At 33.3% G+C, this 6,523-nt stretch overlaps 1 protein-coding gene across 35 annotated transcripts in view; it reads right to left on the bottom strand.

Annotated features, from left to right (window-relative positions):
• Positions 1 to 6,149: 6,149 nt before the first annotated feature.
• Positions 6,150 to 6,523, bottom strand: part of SOX5 (SRY-box transcription factor 5) — a 1,171,821-nt gene continuing 1,171,447 nt past the window's right edge. For all 35 annotated transcript variants that reach the window (XM_070788609.1, XM_070788604.1, XM_070788607.1 and 32 more), the window contains one exon: positions 6,150 to 6,523. This exon is cut by the window's right edge and continues 4,659 nt beyond it. The gene's annotated coding sequence lies outside the window, so the exon portion shown is untranslated.

Below are 6,523 nucleotides of genomic sequence, written 5' to 3'. Positions count from 1 at the left end.
TACACAAACAATTCCTACATGACCTTTAAGTATTACATTGAAAAACACGATATAATTTTTATAAAAATGATCATCTACTTGAGTAATTCATTTATTCCCTTCCCTTTTCCATTATTATTGTTATGCACTTACTTCTATGTGTAGTAAAAATTTAACAAAACATTTTCTACACACCCAACTCTTTATATATCACACATATTTTATCATTTCCAGTATTATTTACACCTGTAGTTCCATTTTTTTCCTGTGTAGTATCATTTTCCTTCAGCTTGAAGACTTGCCTTTAATATTTCTTGTAGTCAGAGCCATTGGTGATGGGTCCTCCAAGATTTAGCTTGCTTCTAAGTAACTATTTCAACTTCATTATGGTATGTAGAACTCTATTTTGGCAAGTTCTGCTGGTAGCACTATTAAAATGCAGTTTCATTGTTTCTAGATTCCATAGTTTTTTTCTGTTGCAAAGTCAGCGGCCCAGCTTTTTGGACAAAGATGTGTTCTTTCCTCTGGCTGTTTTAAAAAAATTGCTTTTAGTTTTCAATGGTTTCATTAGAAAATTATGTGTGTGCTTTTTTTTTTTTTTTTAAATTTATCCTGCTTGGATTAACTGAGCTTCTTAAATCGGTGCAGTATCTTTTATGTGAATAGTTCTTAGTGATTATCTGTTTAATTACTTTTGATAACTTTATATATTTTATTAAACATTTTGTTTTCATTAATTCTGTGCTCTTCTGTATCTGATTATTATTTGTAGATCTCATCTATTTTGTCAAATTTATTAGTTGTAGTTATATTAAAGCCTTTGCTAACTTCAATATCAGTATCATCTGTAGACCTACATCTAGTGTTTCTTTTTCCTTTATCAATTTTTCCCTTTCCATGTGCTTAGTTTTTTCCTCTTATCTTTTAAATTAAAAGAACCTGTATGGTTTAATCTTCCACTAGAGTCGAATTTCATATTCTTGTCCTAGACAGATGGGTGAACTGATCATTTTACCTTTACCAGAGATTTATCTGTGTCAAGGTTGCTTGGCAGTTTTAGTAGTACTCAGGGTACCTGTATTTTGTTTCAGAGTGTAATTTTCCAAAGCTTTTCTTGTGAGCATGGTGGATATTTGTCTCCTCAACCATGAAAAACTACAGGGGATTCAGGTCTGCTCTTACCAGGTTCCCAGCACAACTGTCCAGGATGTTACCCCTTGAAGATAAAATATGGCAAGTGTCTTGAGAGGGAGATTAGCTGTACGCTTGTGTCATGTCCCATATTTACGGCTGGTCTTTATTTCCAAAGGACTAAATGATACAGATTTCAGTCTTTCTTTTGGAATCTTGCCATAAATCTCCAACATCCCACACAGACCCAGAACTCAGCAAATATGCTATTAATTAAACCAGGCTTATATTTGAGGGCCTGTATAATCCCATGGAATGAGTAGCCTGGCGGGCTACAGTCCAGGGTCGCAGAGTCAGACACAACCAGGCGACTAACAATTTCACTTTCTTTCACTTTCAAGTTTCCACTCAGGCACTTTAGAGCCACACAACTACTTTGCTAGTATCTCTTTAACTCTAAGTTGCCAAATCTTTTATAGCAGAACCTAGAATTTGATGCTTTCTCCAAATAGAAATGGCTAGCAATCATCAGCTTCATCTTGGATGAATTTTTGCTTTTCTGAAATTATGGTTCATCTAGCCGTCATTTCTTCCATAGCTTTCCAATGCCCTAAAATATAATTTTGGGGGTATTTTTCCAGCTTTTTCTAGTTTTTCCAGGGAGATGTTGGCCATTCACCACTTACTACATTTATTTAGAAACTGAAGTCTCAGTAAATATTAAAATGATTCCTGTTCTGATTTGAAATCCCATGTCACTTACAGTTTGGTTCATTAATCATATTCATATCCTGTTTTATTGCTTAAAATGTATGCTAGTCTTATTTGCTTTATATCTTGCATAGAACTATCATAATACTGAACACAGCATAATTAAAAGCCAATTTAAAACATCTGATAGTTGAAAAAGCTAGTCTGTGGGACATGATAAATATTCATCACAATCACAATTATTCCAGGTTTATCCTTTGTAAATCCTTGCTTAATCCGTATATCCAGTTATCTATTCATATGTATACTATCTTTCTCTCTGACCCCCTGCAAATTGTCTTTATGAAACTCTGCTTAAGGACTAACAGAGTAAGCATATATGAAGCAAATCTACAGCTTTTGTAAATCTGCTTACATAAAAGTGACTCTTTGCATTGTTCCTTATCCCTTAAGTGTGAAATCCATCTGAGAATTTAGGGAATGAAGGTTTATTTCTCATGATAAACTTGCATGCTTCCTTCAATTAAGCAATGAGAATTCTCTAATCCATGTAGTTTCCTTGCTGTGGCTGCTACAAAAATAAGAGCTGTTCTTTGTTTAGTGATTAGAGTTGTCATCCTCAGTGTACACACACACACACACACACACACACACACACACACACACACACTCTTTTGTAAAGAGACAAAAGGTAAAGTGTAAGAAAAAGGGATATGTGTGTGTGTTTCTATGATGTGTGGACATATGTGTGATTTCTTTTTCTTTCTTACCCTTTACTTATTTTCTCTTTATTTTGCTATGTGCTAACTACGCTGGCATTTTTTTGTACTTGTGTATTTATTGTAAGCCACTCCAAATTTTGAAAGTGGGTGAAAGAGCCTGTGCATTTATGTAAAGTCAACATGATGCGCTAGGGAGCAGTGACTCATCAACTTTGACGAGAATTTGGCTTTTTATTGCCAGAAGAACCAGGTTAGCATCATTAATATTTGCCAAATACTGAATCATTAAGACAAGGAAAGACAAACCATACCACCTCCTATGATTTTTATCATTTTACTGGACTTGTATTTTGTATTCATAAAAGCGTCTAAATATTTTTTCAAGTTGCAAACTCAAGCATTGTGTGTTTAAAACACATGAAAAACATAAAATTTATAAAACTTTATCATAGTTTGCCAACATAAACTTTGGGGGAATCTTGAAGTATCTGAAAAATTAAGTGACCTTATAAAGTTTTTATTTTAATAATAGAAGACAAAGATAACACTATACTAGAGGGTTTTATAAGCAAGAGTCTAAGATATGTGATGTAATGAGTTATAATATCAAAGCTTATAAAATCAGTGGGCTTCAGAGAAATGAATAACTCTTTAATGAGGAGAATCTAAAATTCTCTCTTCAATATCTATGGTTAAGATTTGTGCTGTTATACCACTGGCAATTTAATTTTTCTGGTCAAATAAGTCCTGCCCATAAGAAAGCAGATTAATTCCTCTTCTGCATGTTAACCTAGTAGCAGATGATGATGCTTGAAGATCATTTCCAAATAAGAAAGACAAGTTGTACAATTATTTGAGGCCCACTAATGACTGTAGTCCTGAACAAACTTAAGTTCATGCAACCATAATCTACAAATTTGTACTCTTGTCAACTGTAGATTTGAAATAGAAGGCAAAATGAATGCTTACTGAAGGCCAATATTAGAACAAGTTGAAAAAAGCCAATCTTCCATATAAGTACCTAACTAAACATTTTCTATGGCCTCTCCAACTTCCTACCAGGACCACATGGATTTATTAAGAAAAGTTATTACAGCAGTGATTTTATAAACAAGACTTTATTTCAAATATATTTTACAGTTTGTGTGTAATTAGGATTGCTTTCCAGACTCTGAAATTTAGTACTAAATTGAACAGGCAATGTACAAAATGATGGTGCTTACTTAGGCCTATTGGATTCCTACAATTGTTTTCATTAGTTATTTTTCTTTTAAAAATTGAATCAGTAGAGACATTAATGATAAAACAATTTTCATCCTCTTGGTTATATTGCGAATACCAACAAAGTACCATTCCATACCATATTCACTTGTATATTTAGAAAATGGTAATAATAGGGAGAGTAAAATCTCACGCATATGGACTGGACTCATTGCAAAATGATGAAATACTGTGATCAGAGCTGAACTGGTTCATTCCTGGTGGTAAAAATAGTTTGCTAAGCAAATTGGTAGAACAAAATAAATTGTAGGACAGATGTTAAGCCTGTTTAATAAAACATAACTATTTTTAAGAACTTTTAGCAATACTATTGCATATGCTTTACATACTAATTACAATGCTTACTTATAAAACAGGTCTTCTCAGCTAGTTTTTAGGTTGCTTTAGAAACTCAAGAAAAATAAATTAGAATTTTTTCATAAATATTCTTTAACTTAGATATTGAACTAATTCATGCTTACCTTCACCTGCATTGTTATAATTGAGGTTTCAGTGATGATGTCAAGTTACAAGTATGAATGACTTCTGAACTTTAAAATTTGGTAAGAATGACAGTATCTTGATTTTTTAAAAAACACACATGTCAACTTCCTCAAACACCAACTTCTAACATTGTCAAAATTGAGGAAATAAAAAAAGAATGGTTTTCTTTTCACTATTGCCAGAATTTTTTTTGGTTGTTCAAGGCATTGGCAGTAAGAAAACCATCTATTATTGCATGCTGCTAGTCCTAAATATTCCATAAGAAATTAAAAAACATAAAGTTCAAGAAAAGAATGTTTCTAAAATAGTGTGACAGGACAAAACAAAGTGAACTTTATTTGGTAGGAGAGAAACCAAAGGTGGGACTTGGCACCTTGGGTGAGTCAAGGTTTCATAAGCAGACAAGATTTCCCCATCCACAGGTACTTAACAAACCCTGATGATGCGATTTCCTGAAGAAACAGGATGAGACTGATGACTAGAGCTATAGGTGACCTAAATAAAAACACTACACGGGATGATTGTTTCTCCACTACTACACTGGATATTTTTCTTCCAAAAGTACCTCAATGTTTTGGCAAATATTAAGTGGGTATTAATGGAAACATGTGTTTCTGTTGTATTTTCAGTGTTCCACAGGCATGGAGTCTTTGAAGCCTACTGCTTTGCTATGATGAACAAAAGGAGACACAGAGAAACAAGGATAACATGTGGACATGTTCTGATAGATCAAATGCCCTCAAAAACAACCTATGAAGGGACAGACTGAGCTGTTTCCAATCTCCAACTCTTGCCTAATCACTGACCCTCAGCTTCATAGAGGTTTTTATAGAGGCCTAAGGTTAAACTGCGGTAGGCCACACCATTTGCAGAATTTGACATGTACAATAGGTAGATAAAAGAGGAAAACAGACCCACCTCTTGGCTGTTTTAACCAGGGCATGCAGAGTAATTATTTGGAGCTGGTTAATGGCAACAGCTTTAGCCCTATTCCTAGATATTCTGATTCTTGACATCTGGAGGCCCACCTAAGAATCTACATTTTTAAACAGTTAATTCTAAAGCAGGTAGCCCACGGAGCAGACGTTGTAAACTTCTTCTGTGAAGGGACTCAATGGGCAAAGTGTCTGTAGAACGTATTTGTTTCATATTCATTTGAACCAGATGTTATCTGACCCAGTGTCTTGATACTTATATAAAAACCAACCAAGTGAACAACCAACCAATCAAAAGCCTTATGGCAAATGATTACACCTAGAAAAACATTTTATGGTGGAAGAGACGAGCAAAATTGGCCACTGGAAGAAAATGAGCCTTCTTGTTGTAACATTTGCTTACAAAGTTGAAGGCAGAATCCAGAAATTAAAGTCAGAATGTTAAACAATGTAGAAATATCCATTATTCTAAATTAGATACCATAAAGTGAATTTATAAATCTTACTAATTTTGTAATCTGAAATTTAGAATTTCTATATCAACAATAGAATGAAATTTAATTCTAAAGCATAGAAAGCCTGCCCCAGTGATGGTGTCAAACTTAGGAAAAACGTATTTAGGGTGCTTTGGGCTGCAGGATTTTCAAGCCTATTAGACTCAGTTATATACAAAAGGATAACTTTTGACATTATAGTGAAGCTTTCTGATGAGATACTTATGAAGAGGCTTCCTTGAATGCTCACCTCTAAGATTTAAACCCTTAATTCTCAGTTCAAAGTCAGTTTCGGAAGTGGGGTTATTTATAGTGAAAGCAAAATTATTTTTCATACTTTAGTTTTTTTCTTAAGAAAACTAATAATTAAACCACCATAACAAGAATTGTGAAAAGAAAGACAGTATAATAGGTAAAGAACACATTGCTGTTTTTATTGGTGCCTTGCATGGCAGTAATACTGAAAAAAGAGAATGCAAAAACAAAAAATAAAAACAAAAAACAAACCGAAAAAAAAAAAAACAGGTTGGTGGCAACCCACATCTTTTTTTTTTTAAGAGTACATAAACTCCTGTTTTATTTTTATTGTGGCATGAATGATAACATAAAACCAAAAACAAGAAAATATACAACTTATATTACACTATGTGTTATGAACAAAATATAAATCTATAACTCTATGTTATATTTACATAATTATTTATTTTATTAAATTTCAAGTGAGATGGTAGGTTGCACATACTTTGTTTTAAGCTCCAGGCATTTGATTGTCTCTTTTCTACTTTTT

The sequence above is a fragment of the Bos indicus genome, chromosome 5 (assembly GCF_029378745.1).
Source record: "Bos indicus isolate NIAB-ARS_2022 breed Sahiwal x Tharparkar chromosome 5, NIAB-ARS_B.indTharparkar_mat_pri_1.0, whole genome shotgun sequence".
NCBI lineage: Eukaryota > Metazoa > Chordata > Mammalia > Artiodactyla > Bovidae > Bos > Bos indicus.
The sequence above is the reverse complement of the archived record's forward strand: the minus strand, read 5'-3'. Positions and strand labels throughout refer to the sequence as shown.